This window comes from Sylvia atricapilla, chromosome 5 (genome assembly GCF_009819655.1).
Source record: "Sylvia atricapilla isolate bSylAtr1 chromosome 5, bSylAtr1.pri, whole genome shotgun sequence".
NCBI classification, from domain to species: Eukaryota; Metazoa; Chordata; class Aves; order Passeriformes; family Sylviidae; genus Sylvia; species Sylvia atricapilla.
The window spans coordinates 42,298,463-42,311,272 of NC_089144.1; positions in this window are offsets into that span (position 1 = coordinate 42,298,463).

Below are 12,810 nucleotides of genomic sequence, written 5' to 3' on the forward strand. Positions count from 1 at the left end.
CTATATGAGATTACTTGGTTGTGTGCAGCACAGTGACTGCCCAGCACTTCTTTAGTTGGAGGCTGGAAGAGAGGGCCTCAGCGATACACAACCAGGGGATGCAGGGTGAATGTTTTCAGGATGAGAGGAGGGAAACAATTTGAGGAATACTTCTGTATCACTCACAGTTAGCATGTAGGCTGCTGCCAAATGCTGGTTATTGTCTTCCTTCCTGAAGCGCTGGTGAACACTGCAGCACAATGCTATTTTCAGCTCCTTGACAAGATGATTACAATGTAAAGTCATGCTGCGTGACCAGCATGCCAGGTGTTCCCTGTTCTAGCTCTGCTTTTATTACTTTGGGAACGAGAGAATGATGAAGGGAAGGATTGGAGTTACTTAGATTTTCCAACAGCAGGTCAGCTTAGATAGCTGGGCTATACTTACGTGAGGCATTGGCATACTGAGTCTGTCATTTTCTTTGTTTTACAAATAAAAATTAATTGGAACAAAATTAGCCAAAATAAAATGCAGCCTGTTAAGAATTTCCAAGGCAAAGTTTGACTTCTGAGAGGTTAAATAATACCAGGTTGGGTAGACTTCCCCTGAGCAGAACAGGTATTGAGAAGGCTGCAGCTGAGCAAACTCCCCAAAACACACAGCATACATGCTCACAGGCACACAGGGGTTGGAAGGCAGAGGAGAGATGTAGCATAGACACCTTTTATTTCCTTCCAGACCTTAAGTCTCCTGCTAAGTCTATTAAAACTAGGAAAATTACAGATGGCCCTTGCAATTCTGTATTTTAGTATGCTTTCTTTTTAGTAGGAATTTAAGAGAGATCAGATACATTACTTAAAAATCAATTACTTGTAATTATTGATAACTACCAACTAACATGTTTCCTCTGAATTTCTGTTTTGTATACTGTGTTCGAAAGACATAATTCTCATTCTGATTTCATAGCAGCAAAATTTTCCAAAGATGTCTTGCAACTAACTAAGAAATGCAAATATATTTCAAGATACCTATTTAAATCCAAAAAGACTCAACTCTGACTGAATTGTTGGTTCCAGATATATTTTAAGATATCTGGCCTATATTAGCAATTTCCCTTTTTGATGGAAATGGGTCAAAGAACAGTATGAATGGAAGTATGAAGCTTTTTTTTTTTCAAGCTTAAGAGGTTAAATACGTATAAGCAATCCCAAAGGAAAGGAAGTACTGATGATATTAGCTAACAAGGACTTCAAAGAGTCTTTCAAAACTTATCAGTCTAAAGGGAAAGTGATAAATGGCAAAACAAATGTATGACTCTACAGAAAATAAAGATACATATAGAAAATAAATTGGTCCCAAAGCCATTTGTGATAAAGTAAAATATCAATTGCTATTTTAAATTTGAGTCATAAATTTTGATTGCCTTTGAAAGAAATTCCAGGGAAGTTTCCTTACAATTCTTAGGTTGAAAATCCTGTAATTCACAAAATTATCGCACAAGTTAGGAAAAAGCCTTGTGTCAGTAGAGGCATCACAGTAGAAATAGCTCTATCATTATTAGACTATGGCCTGATAAAACGACACCAGTGACCCACTTTTCATTGGCACAAAAAGTTTCTTTAGTTCAATTGTATGCATGCAAAAGAGCTCTGGCAGTGACCAAACGAGATCAGCAGCCTGAAACACCTCTACCTAGTTGTAGGCTCAGACTAGTCTGCGCTCAGTGCAGATTTATGGTCTTCTAATCTCACTTAACCATATTCAGCAATAAAGTGGGAACTACCTTTGCAAGGATTCAGAACTAAGGAGAATTTAACCAAAGCTACTAGAATTTTGTTATTCACCTGTACAGTCATGGAGATCATTCATCTGAGAGATTTATTCTGCAGTTACTTACGGTGAAAAAGGAAAGGCAGTCTGAGCTGCATGATGCCTCAGTTCCCTGTGCCTCACTGAGGCACAGACATGAACTAAGATTCTCAAGGTAAAAAAAAATAAATCTATAACCTCAGTAAACGAGCAATCTTTTAAAATATTTCCCATTTTCAATCAGCTGTTTTCCTGCCCCAACATTTATCCACCACTTACCATCTTGGAATGCTTGTTTACGTAGGAGAAACTGTGATTTGGGGCAGCTGAAGTGTCTCTGATGAAAGCCTGTGTATTTGCAAAGAATGTACACAAAGCTTCATTTCCCTGAATGTGGTAGGAACAAACAGCAGAAGGTTATTTCCTTGCTCAGAAATCTAGCTCTCCATTTTCAGTAGGTACTCTATTCAACAGGAGCTTTTTGTCTTGCCTTTCTCCCTGGGCCACCCACATTGCCTATTGTTTTATCCCAGTTTTCTGATTATTTCTAAACACATAGCTCCTATCAGTTAATGTCTCAGTCAGTGAATATATAATAATTTCCCAGAAAGTTCTTTGTTCTTCACAAATTAGTTCATACTTCAGCTTGTCTTTGTAGGATAACTGCTTGGGTGGTGTCTTCTACTGTTTTTGGCAAATTTACTTCGTACAGGAGCTTAGCTGCTGCTTCTTGTTTAGACTGAATGGAGGGTGCCCCCATAACCAGGGAATTAATGAGCCTTGGAATTTTCTGCAGATCAAAGACAAACTTTATGGCAGCCATTAACATCTCCCAGCACTTGAGCACAGCATTCTTGAGAAAAAAAAAAGAAAAGCCTATAATTATCAAACCACAACATCACCTAATCACCCATTTCTCCTCATCGCAGTATTTCCCTCAGGATATCACATGATGTTACACTTCAGACAGAAAATTAAATGAAAAAGAGGAAAAAAAAATTTAAAAGATTACAGAAAAAGAAAGCTGAAGCACATATAGCATAAATAAATACACCTGAGAGGAAAGGGAGAGAAATAGTAGGATTGTAAATTTCCACAGAAAAAATTCATCACCTATGGGCTCTGATTTATACAGGGCAATTAATGAAAAATTGGTGGCTGCAGCATGCATTCTGATTTACTTTTATACCCAGCCTCTCTTTGACTATGATTACCTCTTAACAGCTCCTAAACTATGGTAGTTTTGATCTTGGTGTCCTACAGTCAATAGTCATTCCATGAGATATTCCAGTTCAGGAGCATTTTATGAAGAATTTAAGTCTTATCCTCTTCAGGGAAAACAGCCTCCATCAGAGAGATGCAGCAATCATTCAACTTTAACCTTCTGGAATGTTTCTATCAGAGTCTTAAGACAGATATTTCCTGGTAAGAGGACTGTGAACAGCCATGGGAAACAAATTAATAGTCTTGGAACAGAAGTTTCCCTAGGTGGAAATGCAAATTTTATTCACCAAATACTTCTTATTTGCACAAACATAACACCAGCAAAGACTGCAATTATGCTGCTGGATGTGCCAGTTCTCCCAGACCTTGAGCACAACAAGCACATATCTGTACTCCACATGCGTGCACAGCACTTTTGGCAGGCTGGGCTTGCCATCCTTGCTCAGACATTCTGTGCCCTGGCAGCTGTCTATCAGGTTATGGAAGCTGGATGTCACACCATGACCTGGGGCCTGAGAGCCCTGAGTCCATGCATCGTGAACAGCAGTGAGTGTGGGCACAAAACTGTAACGTGTTTTGAGGAACACACATGTGCAAGCTGTCTCTGAATACCTCCAAAAAAATCCCTGCAGGAGCAGAAATACAGATTGGTTGCTCTGTAAGGTAATCACAATAAATTTCATAATTTTTTAACGCAGACAATACAAAAGAAATAATAACAAATGGGATCCTTTATCCACTGTTACACTGATGGCTTTTCTCCTTAGCAAATTAGTCTGGACAAAGCCATAACAGTACAGAACTCTGTTCACACTAGTTATAGTTTATAAGACAAGTAAATTATTCTTCTACCAAGCACTGCATTCATGTAGTGACAAGGCTCTCAGGGAACTTCCTCACCAAAGTGATAGGAACAGTCTAGATAAGCTTGTGAATAAAACTGGAAAGCAGGCAGATTAAATTAAGAGTTAGCATGCCTTACTTAGGCAATTTTGCTTAGTTTTGTACTGCTGATTTGCTTTTCATTTAGCCAAGGTTTTGGTTGTTGGGGTTTTTTTTAATTAATTGCCTAGTTTCTCTTTGTATTTGCAAAGAATTCAAATAAATAAGGGTAAAGTAACAGAAAGAATTTAATTTTAAACATTATTCTTTCACTTTCAGACATAGAGACCAGATGGATAGGCAGATATACAGATTCTAACTATTCACAGTGGAAGCAGTCTATTACGGCTTCTCTGATCCAATTCGGTGCCAGATGTTTTGAAATAAAATTGCAAACTAAAGCCATCTTCAAATATTAATTAACAAATAAAATTGTTAATTGAAAAATAAAAAAAATAACTCTTTAGGTGAATAATTTTTTCTGTAACAGGAACATTCTCAATAAGAGTATTTATATTTTATTATAAATAAAAAAAAATCTATGTCCAGCATTTTAGAAATTCAGGGAGAAGTTTTAAATTTCTGGTTTCAGCTGCCTTAAAGAGAAATAACTTTGATCATTTCCATAATTTAATGTTTTTGTATTATCTTAACTCCAAAGCAGGCCGATTTCAATGCCTTGGTAATAATTTTTTTTGCAAGACATCTGAAATTACTAAGGCTCAGGAAGTATGAATTATATGGGAAAAGCAAGAACAAGAGCATCTAAGGTTGCCACCATGTGGATCCTTAAGCTTCCTGAGTCTCAGGAGATCTTTAAATGTTGACAGAGCAATGGTTTGGCTGACTGCCTGAGCAATAGGTGGGCACAGCTGTAAGCATGCCAAAAATGCATAACTGTGGCAGGAGTCATCTGCTGGCCAGGTACATTAGCATTCATTCATTGACAGGTTTAATCATGGGATCAGAATGACAGTTTTATAGTCTCCTGTAGATGGGTAAGAAGTAAAAAGAAATAATCATCTCCGGATGAAGGAAAAACATGACAAAACAAGTCAAATTTATTATGTCTCACAGGCAATAGCATAACAACTCCATGCTCCCAGCTTTATTCATAAGTCCATGTGAAAACCACTCTTGTAAGCTTGCATTTCCCACTGGAGGGATGAGAGAGAAAAAGCAACACAGAGGAGGAGCAACACACTGAATGTGGGGCCTGTATGTCAACAGTTGAAAAGAAAGTGCAATTTTACTTCTGCAAAGTGTCTGAAACTCAGCAAAATCTCTCAGGCTGAGGCAGTGAGAGACATGGAGTAAGTTTTACAGATGCTTTTACAGAGCTGGAGCAATTTCTCTACTGATTGAACCGCCGAGTAGACTGCCCAGAAAGTGGTACAAACTCATTCCTTTCTTCTGTCAGGAGGAAACTCAGCTTCCTCATAACATCCCCATGAAGAGCTATGTTTGATGGCTGGTAAATCCAAATATTTCTCATTTTAACTGTTTCACTTTGCTTGTATTCTTTAAATCGTCACAGAGAGGATATGAATGAAATGCCTGCTTTGGTCACATTTAGGGCAATTAAGAGAGGTGGCATTCTCTTGAGTCAATCATTACCAGCCCAGCTGAACAGTTTAACTCATTCCCTGAATCCAGAGAAAAAATTAAAAATCTCACATGCCTCCATCTAATGGGTTCTGTCCACCCAGAAGGCCTCTAAAGCTGGCTGCTGGGCAGCTGGGGTTGTACCTTAATGACCCAATGCTAAGAGCATTTTCAGGAAAGCCTGGTTATATCTGTTCAGCAACTTCCTCATGTATGCAACCTCCTCCTCTCAACTGCTGCTGAGATGCTTTGAAGACTCCTCTTCCCCAGCTGTTTTATAAATCTACCTTCAAATATTATTTTTTTAAATTAGAAACTATTCTTCAAATTTGAATCAGGATGACTGACAAACTTCATCAATCCTCCATTTTTAACATGCAGTCTACACAGCAAACTCCTTGGCTGAATGTTTGATCTGATCCAGGACCATGCACAGTGGTGGGGAAAAGATGGAGAGGTCTTGTTCCCCAGTGTTCACACTAAATATCTGGAAGAAGACCATTGCATGGACAATTTTTTTAGCCTAGTTCTCGTTGGAACCTACAAGTAGGATCCGAGGCTGCCCACCATCTGAAGTGTCTTTTGCCAGACTGGTGTCAGAGAAGATGGGGTAGGAATCAAACCTAACAACCATGTTTCTTACATTTGTACGCAAAAAGGATGTCTGACAAAGAAGTTCAAGCCAGTGGAAAATTAAAGTCTGAAACTGTAGCTGTTGGAGAAACCTGACAGCAGTTTTTTGTTTAATGACCCATTTCAGGCCAACCATGCTATTATGCCTCAGAATATTAAAACAGGATTGTAATTTTCCAGAGTGTTTGAAGGGCATAAGTCCTGTTTTTTCAAAGGCTACATGCAGCTTACCTATTTTTATCACCTCATTCGGGCATTAAGTTAATTGATATAAACATATAAAGCCCTAGAGATTCAGCTAGAAGATGATGGAAGGTTCCCAACACATAGGATTTTTTTAATTTTCTTTTTGCTTACTGTAGTCTAAGAACAAAACTTACTTTGCTGAAGTAGTGACTAAGTTATTTAGTGCATATGAAAGTGCTTTTCTTGATGCTTACGCTTTCATATAGTCTTCAGTCCAACAAAATCTGAAATTCCTGTGATTATTGAGTTATTTAATAACATACTTCTATTAAGACTAATCTGACAGTTGGAAATAATGCAATATGAAGTCTGTCATGCATCTAAAAATCACTTCAGAAATTCTTTATTGTGGTTATCTTTTTTCAGGAAGCTTCAGGTGTGGGGAGGAATCGGAAGAATTTATCACCTGAGTTTAGAGGACATAGATTGCCTTGCCCCACAGTATGTCCCTGTGGCCCTGGAGTAATACTTTTTTTCTCTGAGGAGTCTGAAAGTCTTGATTGCACCAGCATAAATTGGATGGTGTAGATAGAAAGATTAGGTACAAGAGAGCCTGAAATCTCTGTGGTTTGAAAACTACTTATGCATAGTTAGACAATGCAGTAATCCAAGACACTGCTTGGGAGCAAATAAAACAGGATGGTACATTATAAAAACTTGTGTAAATCTTTTTTTTTTCCTTAGTTTTGGGCATTTTTTAGGGAATCTATTGAAAGACAAACACGTATTGGAAAAGCAGGGGAATAAATCCATCTCTGTAAGAATTAGCCCCAACCAGTTTGCTTATGATTGTTTATTATTTACCATCTCTCTTGAAAGATGTTTCAAGATCAGAAAGCTGTGTCTCCTACTGTAGGGCAGGAGAACACATTACCTCAAAAACTGGTAGCTAATAATAATGTTAGACAATGAAGTCTTACATAGGCACATGTGCAAAGCAGTAAACATTTATCTGCCGGGTAGCAGACAAATGGCCTTACACATAACAAGTAAACCCTAAATACATAAAAAGCATAACCCTAACTCTAACCCTAATCCTAACCCATACCCTAACCCTGACTGCTCTCTGGGCTTTTTTTCTCTGTTTGCTTATTAGCATGTGTCACTGTAGACTGGTTTTATTGGGAGGGACCAGACACTGACAGATAGGGTGCGAGTTTGCCATTGGAATCATTGGCAATGAATGCCACCAGCAGGAAGCTCAGGGATTCCAAGAACCCATTGCAGCTGAAATCATTGTTGGTGTGAGGTTAAAATTGCCTGGGATGGGAAGGTTATCCTTGGACAAAATACTTTCATGTCAATCCTTGTTTTAAGTCACTGCAAAGGCCCAGGCTAGAATGATTAATCAACGAGTTACAAAAAGCCAGTGAGGAAGAAGGTTCCAATTCCCATTGAGATCTTTTAAGCAATCTGATTTTTCCTAACAATGCAGAAGAAAAATCCATTGCAAAGCTCTTTGTCGTGCTTCAATCACAGTTCCTGCTTTTCTTTTGGGCTATGACACACACATCAGACAGAGGAACAGGGAGATCTGAGGTACAGGAAGCAGCTGAGTGGGCAGTTGAAAAAATATGATATTCATTAACAACTGTGCTTCATATGGCAGAGGAAAAGCAGGAGGACTTCAAGAAAAAATTATCTATTAATTGATCTCCCTTTAGATTTGCTCAATTTTCAGTGCTTTTTTAGACCTGGAAAACAAACTTTCCTGGCTAGATGTGTAATATGGTGGAGCAGGGTGTCCTGCATGCACCCTATTGTGTCTCCAGTTCTCCTTGAAGCAACAAACCCTACCATCCATACATGTTAGCTATTTTACTTCACGGGATTTATTGTCCGTAGATGTGTTTCCTACCTGCATTCCCCTCCTGCTTCCAAGATATACTCAGGAAAGAGAGAGAGCCAAGAACAGGCTGTTGTAGTTGTCAAAGTAATTTTTGCAAGATAAGAGAACCTGTCTTACATAGTTATACTGCCAAGGCATCCCAGCAGGAACTACAGACTAGGCACCATAGAAATCTGTGAGGAGAAGGCCCTGTATCCAAAGCTTATAAATGTATTAAAAAATAATACAAAGCGATTGGAAGAAGACAAAAAAGCTTGATGTTCGGCAGGTCACATAGGTGAGCTGCTCCAGATAATATATTGCTGAAATGCGTGAAAACTTCTCTTTAAATTTTCCACAAGTTATACAGAATATATCACTCTGCAGCTCTGTTGTGTCACACAGAGCAGAGTTTTGCTTTAGAGCATGAATTCATTTTACTGTAAACTTCAGGTCTTAATTACAACACAGAACAGGTCAGTAATCTAATCACAAATCTGGTTTCCAAAAATGAGGTAAGCTCAAAATTCCTCAGTCAAAAGGTACAAAACCTCTGGCTTGGTCAAAGTTTATCACTCAATTCTTACTTTGTAAGCATAAGCAGAAAGTTTTATTGTACTCTCTTCTGTCTTAGGGTAAATCCAAAGTGTTGTTACTGCAATCACCTCTGTTCCTCTGCTGCCCTCCTGGAACGCAGGAAGATAATTTTTTTTTCTTTTTTTTTAATTTCAAGAATATTTTTACTTAGCCTAGAACATAGTAGCAATCACAGCAAAACTCATTAAGCTACCTCAGAAGGATACATATAAAATTAAACTCTAACTAAAATCTCTCCAGAACAAAGTTACATTGATAACAAGAAAAAGGTAAGATTCTCTAAAGAGTGTCTTGTAGGGAGACAATAAGCTACTGCTGGTGTCAATACCATAGGAATCATTTAAATAGAAAGAGGGAGAGGCTGCATGTTCAAGAAGTGTGCAGATGGACTCTGTATGTGTTTCTTATAGAAGTCATCTTGTGATTTGGTCCTACCAAGCCCTCCCAAAAACAGCAATTATAGTCAAAGCTCATGTTAGAAGTATCTTAGCATAACAAAAAAAAACCAAACCAAAACCAAACAAAAAAAAACACCCACACACACCAAAACAAAACAAAAAATAAAATAAAATTAAACAGCATTTATTCAGGTGATTCCTACTCCACGTTCATTGCTGGGCCTATCTGGTATGTCTGTAAAATGAAAAGTTATTGTCCAGGAGAAATGACTTCCAGGGAGCCTTAATCTCTAAATCTGAAAACTTAAACAGGGTTTCCTCACTGAGCAGAGGCAATCTCAATCCCTGACACCACCGCGAATGTCTTTCAGCAGAGGTGCAACCAGCAGATGGTGGCATTTCCACTGTATAAGGTACTATGGTGACATTTGAGTTGGCACGTAATTAACGGGATTCACAGCACACGTGTAATTTTCTGTGTAAGAGCAGCATGTTTTAAAAGGAGCTATAACTATAACCAAAGGACAGCAGTCTTTCAGAATAGGCTCAAATTGTTTATTCACCATTTCCACAATACCCAGCAATACTAGGAAGGCAGAAATTTTGAATTAGAGAAAACTGACTCTAAGAACTAGCAATGACAGGCAGGGGGGAGCATTTTTCTCCTGAGTTACCTGATAAAACCTGGGCCCTTCCTTCTGCAGATATCTTCCACTTCACCAGCAGTAACTTCACATACAGCTTAGGAAGAACAGTTGCTTGGGATACAAGAACTACATCTCAGCAGTGAGGACAAGGAAGAAACTCAGAAATTCTATACACCTACAGTTGCTTTTATTTCTTTTTCCTGAGAAGTCCATCAGTGGATGTGATCCATACAGGGATGCGTTGCTGACAAAGAGCAGTTGGGTACTGCTCCCTCTACAATGTTTTGAAAACTGCCACAGGCTTTCCCTTAAAATGTAACATTATCCAAGTGATTTCAAGCTAATTTCTTGCATTGGTCTTATACAACATCAGGGGCTCAAAAAGCTGTAGCCAGCAATAACAGTATGAAATAGCATTTTTCACCTAGATATCTTCTGGAGCTGAGGTTTCTTTGCATTTGATATCCAGGAAACAGCACTTCTATCTTTCGAAATTTTTGCTGTCTTCTATTGTAACTCCTAAAGTGGTTTTGGAAACTTAGGGCTGGGAGGGTCCTCCTGGGTCATCACGTGCATTGGTGAGCACTGTGAGTCTCTACTGTCAGTCTCTCAATAGCTGGCAGTTCTTACCACTACAATTTCTCTACTGAGAAGCAATTACAGGATGCTACTCCTTTAGTGATTAGTAATATTTACTAATTACATACAAAATATAAATTGGCAGTAATTTATATAAAGTAAATTCCAGATCTCTAAGAACTCCTGAAGGACAACTTTTATTGCTCTCTCATTGCTACCACCCTTCCACTTCTTTTCCTGACACATGTTGCTCACTCAGGAACTTGTAATTCAAGTTACAGTTCACTCTGCACAGTAGTATTGAAGGAGTATTTTGCAGTTTTCAGCTCCTTTTGCCTCTGCCCCAACATAGCTGCACTATCAGGACTCTCTAATTCAAAAAGGGTTAAGCCAGAAAAAAAGAATTGTTTTACTTCCACTGTCTCACTGGTGATGGGTGCCTTTCCACAGTCTGCAACTGCATGAAAACCTTTTGCCAACAGAGTAAGCCAGTATTCTCATATCAGCAAAGAACTTCTTGTGTAAATACAGCCTTGTTCAACATCCTGGCAACACTGGCACAGAATGAATAGAGCAAACAACCTGCTTCCTCACCCCTGAAAATGTATCTGAGCACATTAGTTGGTGCTGTTGGGCAGCTGGAACAGACCTTTCTTGTCTGGTACTTCCTGTGTCATTAGAAGGTAATTTCAAACTTCAGGGCTGGAATGTTACTGTGCACTCTGCGGAGGGGATTGGACAATTAGAAAAACTAAACTTTCTTCCCCTTCCTCATCTCGTGTAGAAGAGAAAAGTGCTTTTAAGACACTCAAGAAAATTAAAACTTAACCCTTCTGGAGTTAATATGTATATATATTGCAGTGCAGAACTTATTTTACTTAACAAGCGGTTAAATGCCACAACATCTTGGTAGGTCATTACTCTCAAATATTATTCCTGTTGCACTGGATTTAAGTCTGCATTTCAGATTATCACTTCCCCTTCCTCTGTCTCTTCTCGTAGACACATGATATGCCTTCCCTACCTCAAATCATAATGGATATCTAAGCTTTACAACAAGTGTTGAAGCCACCTGTCCTTACCTCTTATGTTTTGCCGCTTGACCCAGGAAACCACTGTACATGAAAAAGGGCCTGTTTTGTATCACGCACTCCAATAAAACAGTAAAATTATACATGGGCAAAATTCAAGTCACAGGAAATCATGTCAGTGTCTTTAGAGGGACTGGATTCTTAAAAGATTTGACTTTGGCAGTTATCTAATCTTCTCTAGCTTATTAAAATGGAATTAGGAATAAAATATCCATTATTTCCCTCTTTTCAAACAAATTACAGTAAGAACTGTCTCCTTCATTTTGCTGCAGCCTGGCATGTAAAGTATTTAGGAAACAAGATCTCCAAAGCAGTCAGTAGATTCATGCTCTGTGCTTGAGTTGCTTTAGACCTTTCAGGAAAACTAACAAAAAGTGACGAATGTTCCTTGGTTGAAGCAAAACCAGAAGGCCAACCACCTCAAGGGTGTCTGTGGCTCTCGTGGACTCTTCCTGGAGAGCCTGAATGCTTTAATGCCCCCCTGAGCTGCCTGTGCAGCAACATATATGGCATGTCGAATAAACAGGAAGAATTAGACATTTGTGTGTGGACCATGATCTCACTGGGACTACAGAGCCATGGTGGGAGAGCACATGTGACTGGAATGTTGCCATGGATGGCTATGTACTTTTTAGGAAAGACAGGCAGCAAATCAAGGTGCTTGAGCTGCTCTTTATGTGAGGGAGAGAAGTATGACGCTCTGCTTAGGGCTGGATGAAGAACGTGTTGAGAGCTTGTGGGTAGGAAATAAGAGACAAAATAATATGGTGATGCTGTTGTGGGTGTTTAGTAGAGGCTACCTGAACAGGTAAAAAAAAAAATCAATGAGGTCTTCTACAGGCAGCTGAATGTAGTCTAGTGAAACTCCCCAGGGGCCAGTACTGTCTTCAGTCTTGTTTAACTCATTCATCAATGAAGTGAGTGAAGGGCCAGAGTGTAAGTTTGCTGACAATGCGAAACTGGGAGCAGTGACTGATATACCAGAAGGCTGTGCTGCTATTCAGAGAGATATGGACACGTTGGAGACTCGAGGGGAAAGGAAATTAATGGAGTTCAACAAAGGCAGATACAGGGTCCTTCACCGGGGAGAAATGACCCCATGTACCAGCAGAGGCTGGGGCCAATCCACTGGAAAGCAGCTCTACAGAGCAGGACCTGGGAATCCTGGTGGACAACAAGCTGTCCATGAGCCACCAGCACCTTTGTGGCCAAAAAGGCCAGTGAGATTCTGGCGTACATTAGAAAGAGCAATTCCAGCAAGACACAGTAGGTGATCCTGCCCCTCTACTCAG